Raw genomic sequence first — 25,863 nt, 5'->3', positions numbered from 1 at the left:
GCATGGCACTTTAACAAAAACTGACCATACACTAAGATATAAAAATCTTGAAAAATTTCAGAAAAGTAGAAATATTGGTTTTTACTGATGATAATGTAATAAAATTACATCGAATAAAGGATCTTTCAAGAAAGGAATAAAAGTTAATTGGAGACTAATTTAATCTTAAAGAATGGGTAGGTCAAAGAATAACTTATAGAAATGATAAAAAATTCAGAATGAGAGAATTCAGAAAATGAGAATAATGAAATTAACTTTTAATATATAGCTAAAACATTCCTGAGGACCTGAGTTCAAATCCAGCCTTAGACACATGACACTTACTAGCTATGTGACCATGGGTAAGTCACTTAACCCCAATTGCTCACCAAAAAAAGAAGAAAAAGACCAGTCACTAAAAACCTCCAACTAAATGTTGAATATTTGTGCAGAGAATTCGTAAGAACCAAATTTGACAACAGTGAAAGGGGAATAATAGATTGATAAATAAAAACCCAGAGATAGTTAAAAAAATTTTTTTTTAATATAGAAAGCTAGGCTGTTTAAAAAGCAGGGGGAATTAAACAAATGATCAATATATAAAAAAGGACTTTGCAATAGAAGATCCAATAAAGGAAGCCATTATATATTTTTTTACAAAGAAGAATTATTTTGTTAAGCAAACAGCTTACACAAAATGAAATATATGCATATGTATATTTAGAAACATAAATTAATATAACAATGGAACAGGAAATATGCTAACCAACTTAATATAAAAAAAAGAAATTGAATAAGCCACAAATGAACTGCCCCTCCCCTAAACAACAAAAAAGAAATCAAAGACCAGATAGTTTATTAATCATATGAAACATTTAAAGGACACTTAATTGCAATATTATATAAATTATTTGCCAAAATAAGAGGAAATTTTTACCAAATATCGTCTTTTTTTTTTTTTTTTTAACAGGGCAATGACTGTTAAGTGACTTGCCCAGGGTCACACAGCTGATAAGTGTCAAGTGTCTGAGGCCAAATTTGAACTCAGGTCTTCCTGAATCCAGGGCCAGTGCTTTATCCACTACACCACCTAGCTGCCCCCCACCCCCATATAATCTTAATACCTAAACCAAGAATTGACAAAGCAGAGAAAGGAAAATGTATACCAATGTCCATCATGAATATCTATCTAAGTTTTAGAAATGATAGTTATAGCAGTAAGGAGAAAAATATTAATGAAGTAAACATAAGCAAATAAAAAATAGAGCTCACTTTTTGCAGATGATATAATGGTTTCTCTAGAGCAAGGCTTCTTAAACTTTCCCCCCTCAAGACCCCTTTTGTCTGAGAAGTTTTAAATAATCCTGGGTATATAGCTGTAAAACATAGGTATACAAATCAAACATTTACTGCCAAAATTTTCATGACCCCCACATTCAATTACATGACCCCGTGAGGGTCGTGACTCACAGTTTAAGAAGCTTTGCTCTAGAGGACTGTACAGGTTCAACTAAAAATTAACTGAAATTTGCTAGCTTAAGCAGAACATAAATTGGAAATTGGAAAGATACAAAGATTAGCATAGTCCCTTCAGAAAGACGACATGAAAACTTGTGGAGCATATCTTTTTTTCTTTTTGGTATTAATTAAAAGGTTAAAAAAAATTTTTAAATCAGCTGATGAACTATTTTTAGCAATGTAACAAGTCATAAAAATATACCTACATAAATTATTAGTATTTCTCTATATGACTTCCTTATTCTGTTAAAGGCACTAATTACCATTCTTCATAGTCAAATGTTTATAATGTCAGTAGTATCCTTTTGATATGCATTATCTCAGTATTATCTTTTCCCTTACTCTACATACTCGTGAGGTAAGTTGTCAAATTTTGCTCTTTTTGCTTCTAATGTCTTTTACTTCTGACCTCTTTACTTTATTCACCAGGCCCTCATCACCTCTCATCTAGATGATTACAACAGCCTTAATTCATATCCCTGCTTCATGTTTCTCAACAATCCAGTTCATCCTTCTTATTGCTGTCAAAATAAATTTTTAAAGTGCAGATCTGTTCATTTGGCTGCTTAATCAATTTCGGTGGCTTCTCTTTACCTCTAAGATAAAATATAAACTTGTTTATTTAGCTTTTATATCCTTACATTATCTGGCCCCAACCTATTTTTTCTTCATCATTGGATATTTACATTCTTCCCTTTACCCTGTGACCAGCCAAACTGTCCTTGTCTCTTTTTCATAAAGCCACTCATAAAGTCTCCCAATTCTTTGTCCTTGTCCTGGTCATCCCACATTCTCTGAATCTACTCCTTCCTTACCTCCACTTCATTTAGTTCCTCTCTCTATCTTTTTCTTTTTCCTTTTTGTCAAGGAAAGTAAAGTTTTTATATAAGCATCCTTTTAGACTATGAGCATTTACAAATATTTTTAAATAAACCTTTTTATTTAAAGTTTTGAGTTCCAAATTCTATCCCTCCCTCTCTCCTCTTCCCCCTCCCTAAGATGGTAAGCAATCAGATGTAGGTTATACTTGTGCATTTATGTAAAACATTACCATACTAATAATTTTGTATAAGAAGACTCAAATAAAAGAAAATCAATGAAAGTGAAAAATACCATGCTTCCATCTGTGTTCAATCAATATTATTTCTTTCATTGGAGGTGGATAGTATGTTCATTACTACTCCTTTGGGATTATCTTGGACCATTTTATTGCTACGGATAGTTGTCATTCACAGTTCTTCACCAAACAATATTGATCTAGCTATTTCTTAATCAGCACCAATAGTAATTATTAAAACTATCTGGTACTGATTAAGAAATAGCTTGATTGGGGGCAGCTAGGTGGCACAGTGGATAAAGCACTGACCTTGGATTCAGGAGGACCTGAGTTCAAATCTAGCCTCAGACACTTGACACTTAACTAGCTGTGTGATCCTGGGCAAGTTACTTAACCTGCATTGCCCTGCAAAAACAAAACCAAAACCAAAACCAAAACCAAAAAAAAGGCAGCAGAGAAGAAATAGCTTGATTAATAAAAGAGAATAGTACATGATCCAGAAGCAAACTAACATTTTTTTTTTTTGGTGGGACAATGGGGGTTAAGTGACTTGCCCAGGGTCACACAGCTAGTAAGTGTCAAGGGTCTGAGGCCAGATTTGAACTCAGGTCCTCCTGAATCCAGGGCCGGTGCTTTATCCACTGTGCCACCTAGCTGCCCCCCAACAGTTTTTGATAAAACATCTCCTTTCTCCTTGGATATGGACTCAATTTTTTTGTTTGTTTGTTTTGTTTTTTTAGTGAGGCAATGGGGGTTAAGTGACATGCCCAGGGTCACACAGCTAGTAAGTGTTAAGTGTCTGAGGCCGAATTTGAACTCAGGTCCTCCTGAATCCAGGGCCGGTGCTCTATCCACTGTGTCACCTAGCTGCCCTCGATATGGACTAAATTTGAAGGGAAAACTGGAAACTACTCTAGAACAAATCAGATATAGAACGACATGTTACATCATATACTCAGATAAAGTCACATAATAAATTAAAGGATCAAGGAAGGTAAAACTTTTTGCAACTGGATACAAAATTGGTTAATAAATTAAAAAGTGAGATAGAAGATCTTAAAAGAGAAAGTGGTCAATTTTGCTTACGTAAAATTATATACTTTTTGAGCAAATGTCGTGTCTTTTATTAGAAAGCAAATAGTTAAATGAGGAAAAATTTTTCAGCATTTTTCTCTGATAAAGATTTCATATCCAAGATAAATAATAAATGAATTCAAATATATAAGAACAAGAGCTATTCCTTAGTAGAGAAATGATCAAAGGATATGAACCTATAATTCTCAAAGGAGAAATTCTAAGATATCAACATATATGAAAAAAAGCTCAAAATCACTGGTGATTAAAGAAATCTAAATTGAAATGTCTGTGGTTCTACTTCACACTTATCAGTTTGGCTAAGATGACAATAAGGGAAAATATTATTTATTGGAGGAGCAGTGAGAAAACTGACACAATAGTGTACTGTTCATGGAATTGGGAATTAGTTGAGTTTTTCTCGAAAACAACATGGAACTATATACCCTAAAGTCACAAAACTTTGCAATGCTTTTGATCCTGAAATTTCTACTTATAAGCCTATTTCCCGAAGAGATCAAAGAAACAGAAGAGGGATCCATCCATACAAAATTTTTTGTTACAGTTCTTTTTGTTATGTCAAAGAAATGGAAGCTAAAGGAGTGCTCTTTAATTACGGAACAGTTGAACAAATTATGGTAATATAATATTGTTTTTCCTAAGAAATGATGAAAGTGATAGGTTCAGAGAAACCTGGGAAGACTTGTATGAATTGATGCAAAATTAAATGTAAAAACCTACATGCATATAATCCCAGCATTATAAAGAAAAACAGCTTTGTAAGAGTTAAGAATTATGATCGATTGAATGACTAACCAAGATTCTAGAGGACTCATGATGAAGCTTATTACCTACCAACTGATAGAAACATGATGGATTAAAGGTACAGAATGAATTTTACACTTTCTGGGCATGGCCAGTGTGGAAATTTGTTTTGCTTGATGTTGAATATTTTTAGAAGATTTTTAAAAATTGGGATGGCAGTGAGAGGAAGAGGTTGGATGGGGATAGAGATTATTAAAATAAGTAATTCATATAGCTCTTTAAGGTTTACAGAGTCGTTTACCTATGTAAATACATTTGTTCCTCCCAATAACCTATGAGGTAGGTGCGATTATTATCTCCATTTTACAGATAAGAAAGCTGAAGCTGAGAGAGAAGAAAGAGAAGAGCCATTGGAGAATTTTTTAAAAATTCACAGAAGAGAACAGAAGGAAAGCCAGAAGGAAATATAGACAGTCAGAATAGCTTTGAAGGAGTTGTGTGTTAAATTTAATAAGTACTTAAAAGAAAAAGGAAGCTATATATAAGTTTCAAATTTACATGTATAAACCATTCTTTCCTCTGTTCTTATTTGTGTACATACTTGCTTATTTTATTTAGTGGTCTTCTGAATTAAAAAACCCTAAATTTAAAATGAAAAAACCTTTACAATCTGACTTCAGCCTATTTTTCCAGTTCAGTTGCAAATTGCATACCTATCACCCTGTATATTTTAGCCAAACTGATGTGCTCACACTTCATATACAATATTCAGCTTTTCCCTTCCATACTTTTGCACAGGCTAGTCCTCTCTTCCTAGAATGTTTTCCTTTCTCATTTATTCCACATAAAACCCAAACCCCTTTCAAAAGTCAGTTTGTTTTATCTTCTCCCTGGTCTTTTTTTTTTTTTAAACTTTCCCAATTATTACCATCCTATCTGAAGTTACTTTGTATTAATTTTGCATGTTTTTTGTATATAGTTATTTTTGAACATTGTATTCCTACCCCCAACAAAATGTAAGCCTCTTTAGTGTCCTAAAGGGTCTTTTTAGTTTTTATATGATCACTTCCTAAAGCTGTAGTGCTTGGCAAATAGCGAACAATAAATACTTGTTGAATCCAATTTTTATGTAGGCATTAGACATTTATTTAGTACCTACTATATGCCAGGTACTGTGCTAAGTGTTGAAGATATAAATACAAAAAAGAAGGACAGCTCCTGCTCTCAAGTAACTTACAGTCTTATGGGGGAAGACAACACTAAAAAGAAGTTAGAAAGGAGAAGGAAAGTACACAGTGCGGTGGGTCGTAATGGAGAAGAACAAAGGAGTACAGACAGGTAGGAAAAGAAGATATGGTTAACTGGGTAACCTCCTTAAACAGATTCTGGGAGGAGCTCTTTGCTCTACCCTCTAATAAGGGTTAATTAATGTTAAATATTGAAAGAATTGTATGGAATTCAGAAATGGGTTGCACATAAAAAAACTGTTTAGTTTTAAAATACATAGGTGTAAATACCATCCTCATAAAAATAAAACCAGTAATTCGAAATTAATCCTCTGTTTGGAATCAGTGTTGGGTCCTTTTTCTTAAGAGATTCATCAAGGAATATCATGCGGTCTTGTTATATAATGGTTTTGTGAATCTAAAAACACAAGAGCATATAGATTGAGAGATGGGAGGGGATTTTAGCAATCATCTAATCCAAACTCAGGGGTTCAATGATTATATGTATTTAGATAGCTCCCATATCTTTATATCTAACCTAGTCCTCTCTTTCTGTTGTATAGCCCAACCTACATCACTAGCTCTTTGGTTGGTCATATATCATGTCACATAGACTTTGCAAACTCAACATTTCCAAAGCCACTCATTATCTTTTGCTACATGGGCCCCCTTTTCCCACAGATGACTTTCCTCCCTGGATTTGCCATTTTGGAGGAGTGACCCAATCTGGCTGTCCTTTCATTCCCGTCTGAATCTGCTTATGACTCTCTGGATTTGAACTTTTAATACCATGCTCACACTGTCAGTACTTCCTAACTCCTCCCTCCTTTTCTGATCCTTTTTGTGTATTGGTATTCTGGATTATAATGTAACTCCTTGATGGCAGGGTCTGTCCTTTTGCTTGTATTTTGGTCTCCCTAAGGCCCAGCCATTATTGTAAATGGCCCTTGCTTTGTTTTGTCTTGTCTTATATCTCTCCCTCCTCACGCATGTCTTTTCAATAAGTCCTTCGATTTTTGCATTTTATGATTTGAAGAGAGGTTTTAAAAAGTGTTAAATATTTCTTATTAATGAGAGGCACTGGATCCTATTTTTCACATTCCCTAATCCTCCATCTCTAAAGGAGATTTCCACATTTCCATTCATTCCAAATTTCTGATAAAGCAGTTTATTAAAAAAACAACAACCAACAAACCTTGAATATATTGAGGAAAGGCAGACATGTAAAAAATATTTTAAATAAAGATAATACATATCATGCACTAGAAATCTCACTAAATCTTTTCACATAAAGCAGAATTATAATCAAGGCAATCCATCTTGGTTTATGTCCAGAGTTGTTGAATTTATGGAAATTCCAACTGGCTCTATCATAAGGTGGTGGTGGTTGTTTCTTTAATCTACAAGGTAGGCATAAGGGCATAGACCACTATTATTTTAATATAATGATGGAGTTTTAGAATAAATGGTTCTTAAAAATGTTTGTAAGTACCTTGTATTTAGCCACCAAAAAGACAGTTCTAATCTGTGATTTGGCCCTTCTATTTTTCTGCAATTATTGCCTCTCTAATTTGGTGGATTTCATGACTATTTGCAGTGTATTAGCTTTCTTAATATAGATTAAAATCATTATTAATTATAATTATTAGTATAGTATATTAACATTGTTTATATATCATACAACAATAGTAACATAACACACAAACATATATAACTTTAACAAGTAATATTAATAAAATATTAATGTTCAAGTTTTAATGATAAATTCTAGGGATAAAAAATTGTTAATTGCCCTTTTTTTGAGGGTGAGGAGATAGCTAGATACGTGCATTGGACAGAGTCAGTGGGCCCAAAGTGAGGAAGACTTAAATTAAGATTTGGCCTAGACACTTACTGGCTTTGGTGCCCCTGAAGAAGTCATTTAACCTTAGTCTGCCTCACTTTTTTCAGTTGATCAATTGGGGATTTAGAATAACACCTATCTCCTAATATAAGTTATGAGAATCAAATGAGATATAGTATTTGTAAAGTTCTTAGCGATAGTACTTATCACATAGTAGGGTACTTAGAAGCTTTTTCACTTCTTCTTTTCCTCTTAATAAAGTTTATGATAATCATGCAGTAATATGGTAATTTAATTTTTCGTTGTTAATCAGTGTCAGTTTCCTGTTTTTCTTTGTGCTTATTTATAATTTTGGAGCAACTATTAGCAATGTCCTCTATTATAATATGGGAAGAAAGTATTAACCATTATGGTTATTTGATACCATTTTAACTTTCTAACCAGTCTTTCTTAATTAGGTTTGATTATATCCAAATTACCATAATATTGAACCGTATTATGATTTTAGCTCTACTTAAATTGGGTAGTATGTTGAATCAGCATACTCCTTTTAGGGTAAGGCTTATGACATTTCAAAACTAGTGAAAAGGAATGTTTGCTACTTACTATATCCTCGTAGCTAGTGTAATATTGTTTATTATTTGCCAAGTTTACTTATATCATCATTATTATTATTATTTATACTCTTGCCCTTATTTTCATTCTAGACTAAAAGGTGTGAGGTAGAAACAAATGAAGTCATCGTGAGTGTCTCAGTTGTGATCGTCTTGTCAGCTCTGTTTGTCTTAAGACTCCTGAGGTCTGCAGATCAACTCTCTGTAGAAGTACAAGTATAAATACCAGTATATTATTATGTCATTTAGCATACCCGTCAATTAGTTATAAAATAAAATAGAATTGTTCTCCTTAACATTTTCCTTCAATAATTTCATATCCATACAGATACTTCTCATAGGAAAGATTGTACTAGGAATGAGGTGGTGTGATTGCATATATATTTTGTGTTTCTGTGATATTGGTTGGGGTGAAGGGAGTGAAGTTTAAGCTAACTTTACAATTATGATAAAATAGTAATTGGGAATTTATGGTATAGGCTTCAGACCTTTAGTTTTCATGGGGAAAGGAACAGCCATGTGCTGTACCCTCAAACTAATACTAGTTAATATCTCTCCACCCCACAGGGTTTCCTCATTATAAATCCTATATTGCTAGACTGAAGTGAATTTGAAAGTAAATTGGGATAAGTAGTAAATGGCAGTTGTGGATTAAGTAATGCCATTTAGCCTTTTTCTTCACATGCTTGCAAGCTGCTGATGATGTCTTCAAGCAAATACCTTTCATTATCTCTAATAGATAAATCCTCTGTTGGCATTATATATAAAAGGACTCAGAAATAAGGTGATGAGCGAGGAGGTTTGAGGTGGGTGTCTGTGATTACAAGGAAAAATTTAGCTTTGCAAAAGATTTTATACGTTAATTTACTTATCCCCATTTTACAAATGAGGAAACTGAGTTTGAGGAAGATTATTTGATCTGTCCAGAATCAGGTATCTAGTAAATATCTGAGGCTGATTTTGAACCCAGGTCTTTCTGACTCCAGGTGTGAGATTTAAAATTGGATATTAGATCATAAATCTCCCCTCTTTAACCTTTCCCTTAATTTATCTCCCAGACTAGTAAATGGAAGAAGCTTCTGGTTTTCTAGATAGAGCTTTTATTGTATGGTAGTCACAAGGTGATGTTGATTAGAAGGATAGGAAAGTAGAAACACAATACAAATCGTCTTAAGTCTAAGTTTAGTCTATATTCCGTATAAAACCCACCAAAACTGAAGGCCACCTTTGGGGAGAGAGAGACCGTGTGCTGCTGCTAACCGCGAGCCGGCCCAGTCGAAACTCTCATCAGCATCAGCCTGTGCAGCGCAGTCAGGAGACCAGCAGAGCAGGAAAAAAAGTCCCACTTCTGTTCTCTCCTTGCCTTTTAAGCTTGCACCCCAGAAGTGGAGTGCTAGCAGGCAGTCTGACGTGCACAGCAGGCGGACTGGCATGTGTAACTCATGCCATTGGTCTCCTCCCCGAAAGGGTGGTCCTTAAAAAAAACTGGCGTCTTTCAGTTATCCTAACCGACTGTTAAAAAACTTTCATATTTTTTACCACACAGGTCTAGTGCTGCCTGCATTGAACCACTGAGCTTTGTAAATATTTTTTCATCTTCTTATCAGAATTGGTCTTTATAGGAAATGGATACAAATATGGTATTGCAAGTCATATATGTGACATTTAAAATGGAATGTGTCAGTATATCAAGAATAAGAAATAATATTTTTTTTTTTTAAGAAATAACATTTTAAGAACCAGTAGCAAGGGGTACAATAGATAGAGCACTAGGACCTGGGAGTCAGGAGATTTGAAATTTAAATCTAGCCTTATGACATTTACTAGCCCTAGGACCCTGGGCAAGTTACTTTACCACTATCTGCCCTCAGTTTCCTTATCTGTAGAAATGGGGAGAATAATAGCCCCTACTTCTTGTGGGCTGTTGTGGTATCAATGTAGATAATATTTGTAGAAATGTTAGCACAGTGTCTGGCAGATAGGTGGATTAATAAAAGTATTATTATTAAATAGATTATGAAAACATTAAATAGGAAAATAATTATTATCACTTACCACATTATCTATGATAGACATATGAATAGTTGACTATAATAGCTATAGTCAAAGATTAAAATCTCTTGTACTCTTAAAGTATATTTGGGACAGTAAACAATAGGAGGTCCCTCCCCTCCCCCTTACATTTTCATTCATGCTTAGACATCTTGGTCAATAGAAAAGATAACCAAATTTGCATCTTTTCTCTGTGGTCTATAGCCCAAACTTCTGATATATGTATATATTCTTCATAATAATTTCTTTAGTGTGGTATGTTCTCAAATAGTTTACTGCAAAAATGCTAGGAAATAAAAACTTCCTTTCAAGAGATTAATTGGTGGCAAACATAATCTTGCATGCATAATATTCAAAGCCTGTATTAAAAGAGAAGTTATAATTTGGTGTTGGGATTGCTGAAGGGACCACACAAATTTTAATGTGGTTCTTTCATGGCTGTGTGAGACACTGTTGACTCTTTTTTTCTTGAAGGACTTATTATTTCTAGATGCAAGCAAGTAAAAATCCTCAGTTTACCCTGTTTCATTTATTTAAAATTTTCTTAAATGAACTTGACAGTATACTGGTATCCTAGAAATTTTTACTTTATTGTTCATGTAACTTAAGTTTTAATCCCTTGGTTGGCAAAGTTTTGAACACTGAGAAACTTAGTTTCCTAGAAGGAATAAAGGACTTTTTCATTTAACATTTACCACATCAGGCAAGTTTTTGAAGGGAGATTTGCCAATTTCTCCTTGAGTTGAAGAAGATAACCTTCCTGGGCTGTGAAAATAAGGACAACTTAGAATATATATATATGAAGACTTTGATGAAGATGCATAAGGAGCAGACTGGGAGATAGAATGAAGTTCCATGGGGGAGGGGAGAGAGAGAGAATGCTGTGTTTAGTATACTTTATGTCTTATAAGAAATAAATAAAAAATAATTTAAAAGCACCTATGTGCCAGACACTATTTATACCAAGAAAGATAAAAACAGTCTTTTTCCTCAAGGAACTCATTCTCTGATGGGAGATACACAACATGTAAATAAGGAGGTACTAATGACTGTAGTTATTGGTTATATTTCATTTCAACATAGGTGCTATAAAATTCTCAGTAAAATCACACTTAGAGGGGCAGCTAGGTGGCACACACAGTGGATAAAACACTGGCTCTGGATTCAGGAGTACCTGAGTTCGAATCCGGCCTCAGACACTTGACACTTACTTAGCTGTTTGACCCTGGGCAAGTCACTTAACCCCTATTGCCCTGCAAAAAAAACCCCAAAACAAAACAAAAATCACACTTATATTTATGAAGGGAGAGAGGGAATAGACATTTTATTTTATTTTATTTTTAGTGAAGCCATTGGGGTCAAGTGACTTGCCCAGGGTCACACAGCTAGTAAGTGTTAAGTGTCTGAGGCTGGATTTGAACTCAGGTACTCCTGACTCCAGGGCTGGTGCTCTATCCACTGCGCCAACTAGCTGCCCTGGGAATAGACATTTTAAAAGCACCTACTATATGTTGGACAGTATACAAAGTTCTTTATAAATATTATCTCCATTTAAGCAATCCTTATCTTTTTCTTGCAAAGAACCTTACCAATCAATCAGAAACATTTAATGAGATTTTTACCCTCGGGAAAATTCTGTGTTAGAAATTTTTCAGAGACATAGATACACACTAAGGGGCATTATAGAAGTCTGCAGTGGAAGCTACTTCTGCTGCCAACCTCCTGATGTTCTTTAGAAAGAAACTTACTGACTAGCTCTTTCATGTCTCTAGCTTTTATGCTGTTAGAGAAGCAAAAGCAACAATATCCCTTGCTTTCTTATCCATTTTGTGATGTGTCCTTTCAGTAGTTTTTTAGTCTTGTTTGCTTTGTATGATGAAGATGAGAGTTTCTTCTGCTAGTAATGTTTTTATGCTTTTGTAATTGCATTCCTTAGAGTAGATTTCTTAAATGCTTTTAGCATTTTTAAAATTTAAGTTTCAATGGATAGGAGATAACTTATTTTTTTGTAGAGAGCTCATTGCAGCATATTATTTATTGAAGGGACTGTATATTTTAGTGAGGTTTTGGCATTTTTTTAAGAGGCTTATTGAAATTGCAAATTTAATAGAGCCCATACTCAGAATATAGTAGAACCTTAGCATGTAGCAATGTTGTTGATGATTTGATAAAAACTACTTAACATATTGGGGGCAGCTAGGTGGCACAGTGGATTGAACACTGGACCTGGAGTCCGGAAGACTAAAGTTCAGATGTGACTTCAGACACTTAACAGCTGTGTGACCCTGGGCAAGTTGTGTAACCCCTTTGTGCATAAAACTGGAGAAGCAAATGGCAAACCACTTTCTTTGCTAAAGAGTTGGATATGAGGGGCAGCTGGGTGGCACAGTGGATAGAGCGCCGGCCCTGGAGTCGGGAGGACCTGAGTTCAGATCTGGCCTCAGACACTTGACACTTGCTGGCTGTGTGACCCTGGGCAAGTCACTTGACCCCAATTGCCTCACCAAAAAAAAAAAAAAAAAAGAGTTGGATATGAGTCAACCACAATAAGAACATAACATATCACAAACTTTATTGAAGACTAATTTTGACTTATCAACTTTTTTTTGTTTAAACTTTTAAAGCTTAAAAAATGAACTCTGCTTCTTTTCATTTACCTCACTAATCAATAGTCAATAAATTGTCAATAAATATTTATTAAGCATATGCCAGACACTGTGCTGAGCACTGAGGATACAAGGAAATATATGACAGCCTCTTCCCTCAAGGAGCTAACAATGTAATGGGGAAACAGAACAGACAAATAGAAAATCTGGGTGAGGGGGATGATGAAGTCTTCTGGCAAGACTTGGGAACTATCTGAGTGTGAGTGAGTTTCAGTGTGGATCTCATCTTGAAGAATGATGAGTTTCTGAAGATCATGAAATACAGGAGGTCTGCAGGGTGGGAAAGGACGAGGTGAATTCCTTGATTGTCCTTCTCAAGTTCTGTGAGGAGTCCATTCGAGGAAAAGTGTTTTTTAAAAAATAACCCACAGTACATTTTCTCATGCTTTTTAAGTTAAGAAGCTAGGTTTAGTAATGCTATGTTTACTTATAATTAGCCCAAAACTTCTTAAACTGTGGGTGGAGGGACCCCATATGGGGTTGCATTACTGAATGTGGGGGTTGTGAAAGATTTGGCAGTGAGAAAACGTTATATATACCTATTTTATATACTTATGTACCAGGGATTGCATAAAAATTTCTTGGGTTAAAAGGGCTTGGGAGTGGAAAAAGTTTAAGAAGCCCTGAATTAGTTATCAATGCTAATTCTGGGAAAAGCTCTACAATGATAGGTTATTTCCCTTTAGGGTCCTCTTCTCCCTCTCCCATTTCTATATCTTTATCTTTCATTACTTTTAGGCTGCTAAATATCTGAGATTTAATTCACATTTCAATTCAGTCCAGTCCATTAAGAATTTTTTTAGGTACATACTCTGTACATTTCACTGTGGGTACAAAGACAAAGTGAACAACAATACTGCTTTCAGTGGGCTTACATTCTCTTCGATGTTTGGATAAACATGTAAAGCAGGTAAGTTTGTATTCAGTTCAACAAACATTATGTGACCTGCATGTTCATGATACTGTGTTAGGTACTGGGGATAAAAAAAACAAAACCAGGAAGGGGAGACAAAGCTTGTCCTTAAGTAACTTCCACTCTCTCTTGGGAGATGCTTGGAAAAAGAATTTGTGCAAAAATAAATGAAAGTTATAGACCAGTTGGAGTGTTCAGTCACTTAAACATTCTCAGTGTCAGTCAAGTGACCCAAAGGTAGTTAGGAGAATATAATATTTCCCAAACTTTCTGAACTCCTGGTTTATTTTGTGTTAGGTTTAACTCAGACGTGTAGTGTCTCCTTTTGGAGATGGTTATTCTCATCATTGACACAGGCTATTGATCTTTTCCTCTTCTTGCCCTTTCTTTAGTTTAATCTGTCCTTTGAAGTTTGCTTTTAAAATGACAAAAATAAGTTTGTCTTAAAAATGAATTGGGGGCAGCTAGATGGCACAGTGGTTAAAGCACCGGCCCTGGATTCAGGAGTACCTGAGTTCAAATTTAACACTTACTAGCTGTGTGACCGTGGGCAAGTCACTTAACCCCAATTGCCTCACTTAAAAAATGAATTGGGGGTACAGGCAAGGTAGGGAGATTCAGAGGATGCATTTTTCTTGGGTGTCCTTAGAAGTATATCATAGTTGATTGTCTATAGTGGTGCATGCCTGTAGTTCTGGTTACTGAAGAGGTTGAACCTGGTGGATCACTTGAGCCTGGGAGTTATGAGAGGGCTAAAGTCCATTGGGCATCCATACTAAATCAGTCACCAATATGGTGAGCCTCCTAGAATCTGGGGGCTGCCCAAGAAGACATGAAATGGCCAAACTTGGAAACAGATATGGTCAAAACTTCTGTGGTGATCTGTAGTGGGATTGGGCTGCTGAGTGGCTGCTATACTTCCAACTTGACCCAGATAAGGAGATCCTGTCACGTTCTTCTCCTGACACCCCTTCCTCCCCTTCCCCCCAAGAAAAGTATGTCACAGTCCCATTCAGTTTCCTCTACTAGATGCTTTGCACATTTTCTACTTTTTAACTTAAACAAGATGCAGTATTTCATAGTGGATAGAGAGCCAGACTTGGAAGCCAGTAAGACCTGAATTTAAGGGCCAATGTCTTATGCATACTGCCTCAGTGACCATGAGCAAACCACTTACCCTCTTAGTAACCAGCAAGCAGCTCTAATTCTAATAGTTGTAGGACGCAGTTTCAGGGAGCAAGGGGAAAAAAGTGCTGAATTTGGAATCGGAGGACCTGGGTTTGAATCCACAGTCTATGATTTACTACCTGCTTGACCCTGAACAAGCTACTTCATTTCCCTTGGCCTCGGTTTCCTTATTTGTGAAATGGGAAGGTTTGCCTAGATGATTATAGAGGTCCCTTCCAGCTTGAAATCTTTTATCTATTCCCAATCCTACTTCCAGTTCTTCCTAATGCATCTGGGAGGGCCAAAATTTGATATATGGAGTCTTATTTGGGTGACTTGCCTTAATATTGGGGTCCCAGAAATATAAGGGACCTTTTAGGTTTTCTCTCAACTCTGAACTGCCCTTTTTAGATATTTTTCCCAGGCCAGTAAGAAATGAGCCTCTAAGCTTTAGTTCACAAAAGGATCAGATTTTGTTACTTGGGAATTAATTAAACAACAAAGGTGAAACTAATAAAAATAAAAGATAAGGAAATAGGAAAATAGAAATACAGATAAATATTCTTAACTCTAAGCTTAACCTATTCACTGCCCAGATCGTTCCCAATTAAGCTAGTTCAAAGGAATTTAGGGTTTTCCATAATTAACTCACCAGCCCTTAAAGTCTACAGTTGCCCGAGCCGCCAGAACAGCTAACACGCCACTGCAAGGGGAGTCACCAGACAGTGAGACCCAAGAGCAAGCTCGAATTCCGGAAGAAGCCTAGCGTTCTGGAAATAGCTCTCCCCCTCTCTTCAGGGAGCATTCAATCTTTCCTTCTCCAAAAGGGGAGGTCCTTCAAAAACTGCCTATGGAGAGTTCTCCTTCTCAGTTCAGTAGCATATGTAACCTCAGGGTGGGCCAGGCGTGGCCCCTCCTAAATGAGTTAGCTAAAAATGGAAATATTAATCTTTACCACAAATGATTTTTACCACACATCCCTGCACAGCTGCCACAATAATATTTCTAAGTCACGGGTCTTACAGTGTCACCCCCTTGTCCAAGTATTTTGAATGACTCTGTTACCTGTAGGATAAAATATAATCTCCTCAGTCTTACAAACCTTTCACAGTCTGGTTCTAGCCCACCTACCTGGGCTTATTTCACATAACCGATCTTCATATCCTTGCAGTCAATTTGTCGAAATTGTTTCCCAAATATGACATTCTATTTCTCAACATTTTGCCAGGCTTATCTCATCTTCCTATAATGTATTCCATTTTCACCTCCATCCCTTACACTTTCTATCTTCTTTCTCAACTGAACTCAAATGTCACCTCTTAAGGAAGCCTTTATTGATGCCCCCTTACTTATTAGTAGTTTCTCTTTTGCTCCTTGTGGGAAAGGGCTAATTTTCATTTTCTGTGTCCCAGTATCTAATAGTATACCTTGTACATAATACACACTTAATAAATGTTTGTTGAATTGAATTGACTCTCGATTACAGAAAATCTCACTCAGAGATGGATATGTGGAATGAGGAAGATTGAGGAATCTCGGATAACACAGGGGCTACACACCGAGGAAACTGAAAGTGAGGTGGTGTTGTCAACAAAAATAGGAACATTTGCATCAGGGAAGCATTTTGGGGGAAAAGATAATGAATTGTTTTGAATGTGCTGAGTTTGAGAAGTCTCTGGGACTTCTGGTTTGAAGTGTCCAAGAGGCAGTTGGTGATATGGAACTATCATATAGGGGGAGAGACTACACAGAAAATAGATGATTATTAAATGCATGGGATATGTTGTGGTTTTTACTACAGTGAATGTAGAGGAAGAAGGGAAGAAGGCCTAGGACAGCACCTTGGGCATTATCTCTGGTAAGGGCCATGATATGGATGATGAACCAGCAAGATGAACAGAAAAGGGGCAGGGATAGCATTAGGGTTAGGGTTAGCATTAGGGTTAGCCAGGAGAGTTGTCCAGTCATTTCAGTTATGCCTTACTCTTTGTGCCCCTTAGGGGGGTTTTGTTTTTATCAAGGATACTTGAGTGGTTTGCCATTCCTTCTCCAGCTCATTTTAAAAAAGAGGAAACTGAGACAAATTGGGTTGAATTGACCTGCCCCAGGATCACATAGCTAGTAAGTGTCTAAAGCCAGATTGAACTCAGGGAGATGAGTCTTCCTGACTCCTGTCACAAAAACTCAGAGCGGAGAGTAATCAGCAGAAGAAGGTGTCCAATGTTGTCAAAAATTGAGAAGGATGAGGACTAAGAAAAGGCCTTTATATTTGGCAAATAAGAGCTCATTGGTAACTTTGAAGAGAGCTCTTTCAGTTGAATGATGAGGTTGGAATCCATCTTCCAAAGGGATGAGGAGGGAGTGAGAAGAGAAGGAAGCCGCTAGTGTATATAATTTTTTTCTGAGTTTGGCTGAGAGAGGGAAGAGAGATATAGAGCAAAATAGCTTGAAGGCATAGTCAGGTCAAATGAGGGAGATTAAGGATGAGGGAGATTTGAGTATGTTCGAAGACATTGGAAATGGAACCAGTAGATTAAAAAAGTGAAAAGATTTGAGAGAGGGAGAGGAAGAGAAGAGGAAAGGGAGGAAGAAAGGATTATTGAGGTTGTGATCTGTTGGAGTACTTGAGTGCGGAGGGATATGGTAAAGTACAGATATAAAAGTCTTGGCCTTGGTCAGGAGACCAATGTCAAATTGGGAATGATATTATGGGATTTTGAGATGAAAAAATGGGAGAAGAGAAACTTTGCATCTATTGTCCTCAATTTTCTTAGTAGTGTAAAAGCCCTTTTTCTCATTTGAGGGAGGAGGGGGAAGAAACAATGTGGTAATTGCGGAGGGAAGAGATTTGGAATAGCTTCTGCTGTGAGTGAAATTGGAAACATTATCAGGGAGGAGCAAAAGACCTGTCTTCCTTCATTGAGGCCCCCGGTTGAAATTGGGTAAGTTAACATGATTAGGCAGGTGAAAGATGCACTTCTCTCTCTGGTATTGACTTTTCACCCCAAACTGTTCCCACAGTAGCAGGTTTAAGTTCCCAGTGATAGACCATTACCAAATACTACATTAAGCTTATGTAAAACAGTGAATAGAGCACTGAGTCTACAATAAGGAAGACCTGAGTTAAAATCCAGCCTCAGCTTCTTACTAACTTTGTGATCTTGGGCAAGTCACTTAACCTCTGCTCACCTCAGTTTCCTCAACTGTAAAATGGGGACAATAATAGCACCTACCTTGAAGGTTGTTGTGAGGATAATATTTGCAAAGTGTTTAGCCATAGCAAGGTGTGTGTGTGTGTGTGTGTGTGTGTGTGTGTGTGTGTGTGTATAACATTATAGTCATTGTTGTTATGGTTATTTTATTCACAATCAAGTATTTATAGAGCATTTTTAAGGACTTACTATTTGACAGTTTAGAGCTTTGTCTTTTACAAATATCTCTATCATTTCGTTAAGAATTCAGCAGCTATGGTTGTGAATATTACCTTCTGTTCTGTAATTAAAAAAAATAATGTAGACCTCTTAAAGATTTAGTATACATTAGGAAGTTATTATGGTATATAGTCTAAGATGCTGATCTAAATTTATAATGTTTGCTAAGCTGCTTTCCAGTTTTCCCAGTAGCCCATGGAAAATAAGGTATCTTTTCTCACATTGATTTATATTCTTGGATTTGTCCTAGAACTCTCATTTTGCAGATGGCAGTAGAGGACAGTTGATGACTTTGGGTCACTTGCCTCTAGTTTGCTGGGTAATGTGTGGCAGAGTTATCTGGAAACTTCTTTTGGATACCCTTTTGATTGTATCAGGCTTGTAGTAAGCTTTCAAAAATCTGGTTCATGGATCAGAGGGTCCATCATTGTAGAAATTCAAGGACCTCCTCCTGCCCTGCTTCTCAGTTATAGTTCACTTTATCTGGAAAAAGGTAAAAACTATTGTTGTAGGTACTTTCCCCTGAGACCTGTATTCCGTCTTTCACTTCCTACTTCCCTAAACCACTGTTCTTTTTCTCAGAATCTGTTTGATCTGGCTATTCTATTGGTAATTGCTATTCTCAACTTAACCTTGCTCATTGCCTCCTGTTGATCAAACTCAGTAATTATCTAAGGTGACAAGGAGTCCTTGGAGAAATTCATGTGTTTTGTTTTGTCATTGAAGTGCTTCCTCTGGAGATGTAGTATACCTAGCAACTGCTGCACATTCTTTTTCTTCTTCTTACTAGTGAAGCCTTTGTTATAGCCTCTGTAATTAATCATTTTTTTCAGTCATTTGTTTGTTCATTCTGGCATTTATTAAGAGCTTTGTGTGTGTAGGTTCTTTGTGGTCTTCATTTAGGTCAGAATATTTGGAGAGGCCATAAAATACTCTCTAATTAACTTAGAAGGGAAGGTGAGAATGATACATAATACAAAAAAGTTAAGTGACTGACACTAGTAGCACTAAAAGGGATATAAAGACCCTGAATGAACAAGAAGAAAAAAGAATATTTGTTAGGCTCTTGTCATGTGTCAGGCACTGTGCTAAGCACCTGGGATACAAAGAAAAGCAAAAAACAGCCCATGCTGTTTAGGAGCTCACAGACTAACAGGGTGGGAGGGATTGTTAGAGTTTGTCACCCACCACAAAAGGCACACTGCTTTAATAGTGAATAACTGTAGTTTTTCTTATTCCTTAAAGGAGTCAAACACACATGGCCTGTGGGCCTCTGGAGGCTCACAACATTCCCAAATGTGGTCCAAATGAAATTAAAATGTATTTAGGAAATACTTAACAAAATTAATAAAAATACATAAAACATAGATAATATGTTTTATAACTAAGTCAATTTGTGACCCACGGGGATCCTTATGTACAGTTTTGTGACCCTCATTATTATTTGAGTCTGAAACCACTACTTTAAAGTACTTTGAAAACTCATGTACAAGTCATCATTGGAGAAGAGAATTATTTTAGGTTTCCTAGAAAATATATATCATGATGGTGAAACTTAAAAATTCACTAAACCACTACTGTAAAGCAGTACACAGTTGCACCTGTGTCAGGTGCATCATTTCCACTTTATATCTCATGTAACTTCAACTATGTAATGAGTTTTCTATGGTTACTATTAGTTTTCTTGTTCTATTGAAATATTTCAGCTGGGTTTCCTTTTACATATTAAACATTTTCTGGAAGCTGAATTTATGTAAGTTGAATCTGATGTTTTTCCATTGAATTTCAGTGCGAGATGAAAGATGGGTTCCTCTGGAGACTTTTAGAATCTACATACATTACCTTATAATGCACCCTTTGCAGTAATTGACATACTTTTATGATGCAATAGTAATCCTTCAATAAATTTGCAAAATTTATTTATCTCTTTTTTCTGACCTGAGTAGTACAACTTTGTGTAAAGTACATATCCTAATGGAAATCTCTTGTATTATAAGCTATTAGGATTTAAAACTTCGAGAGATGGAGATAATCTAGTGTAGCCCCTTCATTTTACAGTTGAGGAAAATGAGACCCAGTAAGGTCAAATGACTCGCCCATGGTTACTACTACAAATAGTTGCAGAACCTGCTTTCAAAGTTATAAGACCATTGACTCCAAATACAGTAATCTTTTATTTCACTTCAGTCCTTCAGGTGGCTACAGCAACAGCAACAGCAACCACCACTACCATTTATATAGTGCTTACTGTGTGCCGGGCACTGTGCTAAGAACTTCAAAATTATTTTATTATTTCATCTTCACAATAACCCAAGAGGGTGGATGCTATTATTATTCCCATTTTACAAATTAGTAAAACAAAGCAGACAGATGGTGATTTGCCCAGTGTCATACAGCTAATGAGTATCTGAGATCAGATTTGAACTGTTCCTGATTCTCAGCCTGGTAGTCTATCTACTGCACTACCTAGCTTCCCAGATGCCTTTCTTGAATATAATAATTAATATTTTAAAGTAAGAAAATCTTTTATCCTTTACTTTATTAATATCCAGGGCATGGAGACATATAAATACAAATTATTGATTGATTTACTGTCATGTAGTAAATATCTTCTGCTACCCTTTGTCCCCTTTCCCTAGTTTGTTGCTTTTTGAGCCATTGCCTCTGTTCTAGTTCTCCTTATCTCCCCACCACCATCATCTTTTACCCCTTTTCAGATTACTTCAACATTTTCTTTAGACTTTAAAATTTATTTTCATATTTAGAGGAAAAATAAGTGACATCTAGGAATGGAAGTAGAGGAGCAAGAAAACAATCCTGTACTCATTTGCCTATACCTGTCCATCAGATGACCTTAGAGGTCATCTAATTCAATTCTGTCATTTTACAAATGAGGAAACTGAAGACCAAGGAGGCTAAATAGTTTGCCCATTATTACTTAGGTAAACATCAGAAGCCATATTTGAACTTGGGTCCTCTGACTTTAGAGTCAGTTCAATTTTCACTTCACCATCTATCTTTTACCTCATCTTTTCCCCTGCCCTTTCAGCATGATACAGAGAATAGTGTTGGACTTTGAACTAGTGTACTTTGGTTCTAATCCTGTCTGTCACACTGTGATTTCTATGAATTTCTTCATCTGAAAAATTGGAATAATAGTAATTTTGTACTTCTTAAATGACAGAAATATGGCAAGGAAAGCCTTTCAGAAATATTAAAGCATCATATAAACTAGTCATATTATTCCCATGGTTTTAGTGCTGTACTTTTCCTGTAGTGTATTTAGGTTTTAATTTCAGCTTCTAATATATGTCCAAGTTTTTGGATACACACTCATAAAAGGGAATTTGTACAATAATTGCTTGATCCTCCTCGGGGAGGAAAGGTATCTGATCCAGTGACACTAGCATACTTGCTGTTCAATGATCAAAATTCTTTATCTCTTTCTCCAGGCATTTTCTCTTGCTATCCTTCATGCCTGGAGTGCTCTCCATCCTCATCTCTGCTTCCTGTCCTCCTTGACTTTCTTCAAGTCCTAACTAAAACCCCACCTTCTACAGAAAGCCTTTCCAAATCTCTCTGGTTTTAATGATTTCCCTCTGTTAATTGTTTCCTGTTCATACTGTATATAGCTTATTCATACATATTTGTTTCCTTGTCTCTCCCATTAGATTATAAGCTCCTTGAGGACAGGGACTGTCTTTTGACTCTTTGTGTACAGCTTTTATTAAGTGTTTAGCACTGTACTTTAGGTGCTTAATAAGTGCTTATTGATTCATTGATTATTTCATTTTATTTGCCTGAAACTTTCAAACATTATTTAATTTTTTCCAATTACATGTAAAGACAATTTTTGGGGGGTGGGTCAATGGGGGTTAAGTGACTTGCCTAGGGTCACACAGCGAGTAAGTGTCAAGTGTTTGAGGTCAGATTTGAACTCAGGTTCTCCTGAATCCAGGGCCAGTACTATCCACTGAGCCACTTACCTGCCCCCAAAGACAATTTTTAACATTCAATTTTTTAGTAAAATTTTGAGTTCCAAATTTTTTCCCTCCTTCTCCTCCTTCTTCCCCAAAATAGTAAGAAATTTGATATAGGTTATATCTGTGCAATCATATAAAACATATTTCTGTATTAGTAATGTTGTAAAAGAAGAAACAGAACAAAAAGGGGAAAAATGAAAAAAAAATAAAGTGAAAATAATATGCTTTGATCTGCATGCAGACTTCATCAGTTCTTTCTCTGGCGGTGGAGGGCATTTCCCATCATGAGTCTTTTGGAATTGTCTTGGATCATTATATTGCTAAGAAAAACTAAGGCAATCATGGTTGATCATCACAATGTTGGTGTTATTGTGTACAGTGTTCTGATTTTGCTCATTTCACTTATATTTGCCAGAAACTTAAAAGGAAAGGACATTTTCTAAATGTCAACACCACTCTATTTACTTTGAAAATCACTTTATAATTAATCCCCTTTCCCATCCTTGCTCTTATCAGAGTACTTGGCATATAGTAGGTGTTTATTAATGTTTATTGAGTTGAATGATAAAGAAAGCTGCCATGCTTAAGACTTCACATTGAATTGCTATTGGGATTTCATACTTAATGAGTGTTTTCCTTTAAGCAAGAGGTGATAAAGTAACAATATCCAGACACTCTAAATATCAGTTTCTGAAATTTCTAAATGTCAGTGAATAAAGTACAGTTAATTTTGATGCTTGAGAGGGAGTATGTATGGTATAGTAGATCACTGCTAGACTTTGGATCGGGGTGACATAGGTTTAGATTAGCCTCTGACATTTAATAGTTTGTATAACCATGGAAAAGTTGCTTTGGTTTTCTCATCTGTAAAATGACTAGATTGATCAAAGAAGAATAGTGATACTAAAAATACCACCCATGCTTGGTGTGTGGTTTAAATAAGATAATGCTAACCCTAAATTGCTTTGAAACCTTTAAGGCACTGTGTTGATGTTAGGCCTTCTAAAACAAAAATTGTTTTGCCTAACTTTCTTTCCTAACATAGAACCTGATGGCTTTCCATTCCTATTTTCCCCTTAATCTCTTTTATTTTATTTATTTCATTATTTATTTCATTATTTATTTACTTATTTTTAGTGAGGCACTTGGGGTTGTGACTTGCCCAGGGTCACACAGCTAGTAAGTGTTAAGTGTCTGAGGCCGGATTTGAACTCAGGTACTCCTGACTCCAGGGCCGGTGCTCTATCCACTGTGCCACCTAGCTGCCCCCTTAATCTCTTTTAACAGGTTAAATTGCATTACTAAGGAATTTTTTACAGATTGAACACTTATCCGTTATTGCTTTGATTTCACTGATAGAGAATATGCTCTTATATCATTAGTGCCTTAGATTTTTTTTTCCCTACAACCATGAAGCTCGTAGGATAGAGGGAAGCCATTTACTGTGCCCCAAATGGGTCAAACTAAATATTCAAATAAGATGTAGGATTTTCTATTAATTCAGTAGGGGCAGGGTTACATCAAGGAACATATTAGACATCATGACATCTGATAAAAGACTTGGGCAAACAAAGACTCAGTGCATAGCTACTTGTCAGTGGTCAATGAGAAAGAAGTTTAGAATTATGTGACTTTTAAAAATTACTAGTGAGGACAATGTTTTCCGAAGCCACTGTTTCCCCCAAACTGAGTTTAAAGATGATATGGGGGAAGCTAGGTGGCACAGTGGATAAAGCACCGACCCTGGAATCAGAAGGACCTGAGTTCAAATTCAGCCTCAGATACTTGACACTTACTAACTGTGAGACCCTGGGCAAGTCACTTAACCCCCATAGCCCTGCCCCCCCAAAAAGATGATATAAATATGCTCCATTTGCACATTCTTAGTCCTAGTATAGCCTGTTAAAATGGACAGTGATAGTGATTAGCATAATACCTCTCCTAGATAGATGCTATGTCATTATTTCCAAAATACATTAATGGTTCTGTAAATATGATTCTGTAGTCAAAATGAGTATACTGCTGATAACAGCCCTGGAAAACCACAAATAATCAGTAGTATAAAGCTTTCCTTACAAAAGTATCGCTTAAAACACACACACACACACACACACACACACACACACACACACATACACAGAGGTATCTTGAACCGTTTTAGAGGTAAACTGAATTCTCATTTACTCAGATATACTGGAAGGTTTAGCCATGGTCATGTGACCAAACCACGGCTAGCACATAAAGTGCTGTGGGTCCTTTAATGCCCACCCAAAGTGGGCAGGCTCTCAATCTGGAAGTTTCCACCTAGTAGACATTCCCCATTTGGCCCCATGGAAACCTCCACCACAGTACACTACATAGACCTAAGTTTATTTACCTCAGGAGAAGGAATGGTTTAGTCAACTCGCTGGAGATAAATCTGTGGTTCCAGGGAGTCTAGGTGTTGTGGGGCTGATTTTTAAATCATGGTGCCACCATGTCATTTTGCTTATTTTGTTTAGAACTATTTGGTGATATAGAAATTTTGTCAATAATACTAGGAACCCAACTTCAGAAATACCTTTTTCCATATAGAGAATCAGTTTAACTAAAAAATTAGGATACAATTCCTACAACACAATCTTCAATAAATGTGTTCAAGTATTATATTCAAGGATTTCTTACAAAGTAGAAAACTTACCTAAAGCATTAAAAAAGGATGGTTAGCATCTTAATTTAAAGAGAAAATCTGGTAAATTGATGAATATCCATGTGTCAAATCAAACTAAATGAGATAGATAGGCACTAAATTCTGTTAAATTCAGTGATAGAGCTCACTGTGTTGTCATTCTGGTTCCAACCAAAGCCCAGACTGGGCACTAGTATTGCTACATTTTACATGGCTTGATTAAAAAAGAGGAGGTTCCTATGGACCGAATTCTCTTTTAGAAAATGGGCACATTTCCCAGAGCAAATATGATACTTCTACACTAATCAGGATGGAGCCTTATCCTGCAATGGGACCTACATTTTGGTCTTTTCACCACATCATTGCTGTTTTCTAGTTGGACAAAAATAGATATAGAGTAAACCAACCCAAAAAGTCAATTACAGGGTTTTATAGTGATGTACTGTGAAAAATTTGGTCGTGTTTTTCATTATACAGAATGTTCTTTCCGAAGACATAAACAGAAAAGGCACATATGTTTGATTTTAAAAATAACTTTGCTTAGCTCTTTAAAATGCTAGAGACATTTTGGATACTTTCAAATGATCAGCATTATAATTATATGATAAAGCTTCTGTCTAAAGGAAGATCTTGTTTATAATTTATTTTTAACCCATATTTGGTACAAAATGAATGCTTTGAATTTTTTTCTGCAATTCAGAAGATCTGATCATTTCATCTTTTTCATCTCCTTCTAGGAAGCAAATGTTAAGTTTATCATAGCACTTTGGAGGGAAGTAGTTGTGAATTTACAAGTATTAATATATAAAACATGAGAAATCCAAACCATTTGCTTCACTGATTATTTTAATACTGTGTCTATTACAAGATAGAATAAGATATTATTCTTTAATAATTAATAAGTATC

At 36.0% G+C, this 25,863-nt stretch overlaps 1 protein-coding gene and 1 pseudogene across 4 annotated transcripts in view; both read left to right on the top strand.

Annotated features, from left to right (window-relative positions):
* Positions 1-25,863, top strand: part of SUPT3H (SPT3 homolog, SAGA and STAGA complex component) — a 675,661-nt gene that overhangs the window by 93,586 nt on the left and 556,212 nt on the right. The window lies entirely within an intron of this gene.
* On the top strand, positions 1,516-1,612 carry LOC122727068 (annotated as a pseudogene).

This window comes from Dromiciops gliroides, chromosome 4 (assembly GCF_019393635.1).
Source record: "Dromiciops gliroides isolate mDroGli1 chromosome 4, mDroGli1.pri, whole genome shotgun sequence".
NCBI lineage: Eukaryota > Metazoa > Chordata > Mammalia > Microbiotheria > Microbiotheriidae > Dromiciops > Dromiciops gliroides.
The sequence above is the reverse complement of the archived record's forward strand: the minus strand, read 5'-3'. Positions and strand labels throughout refer to the sequence as shown.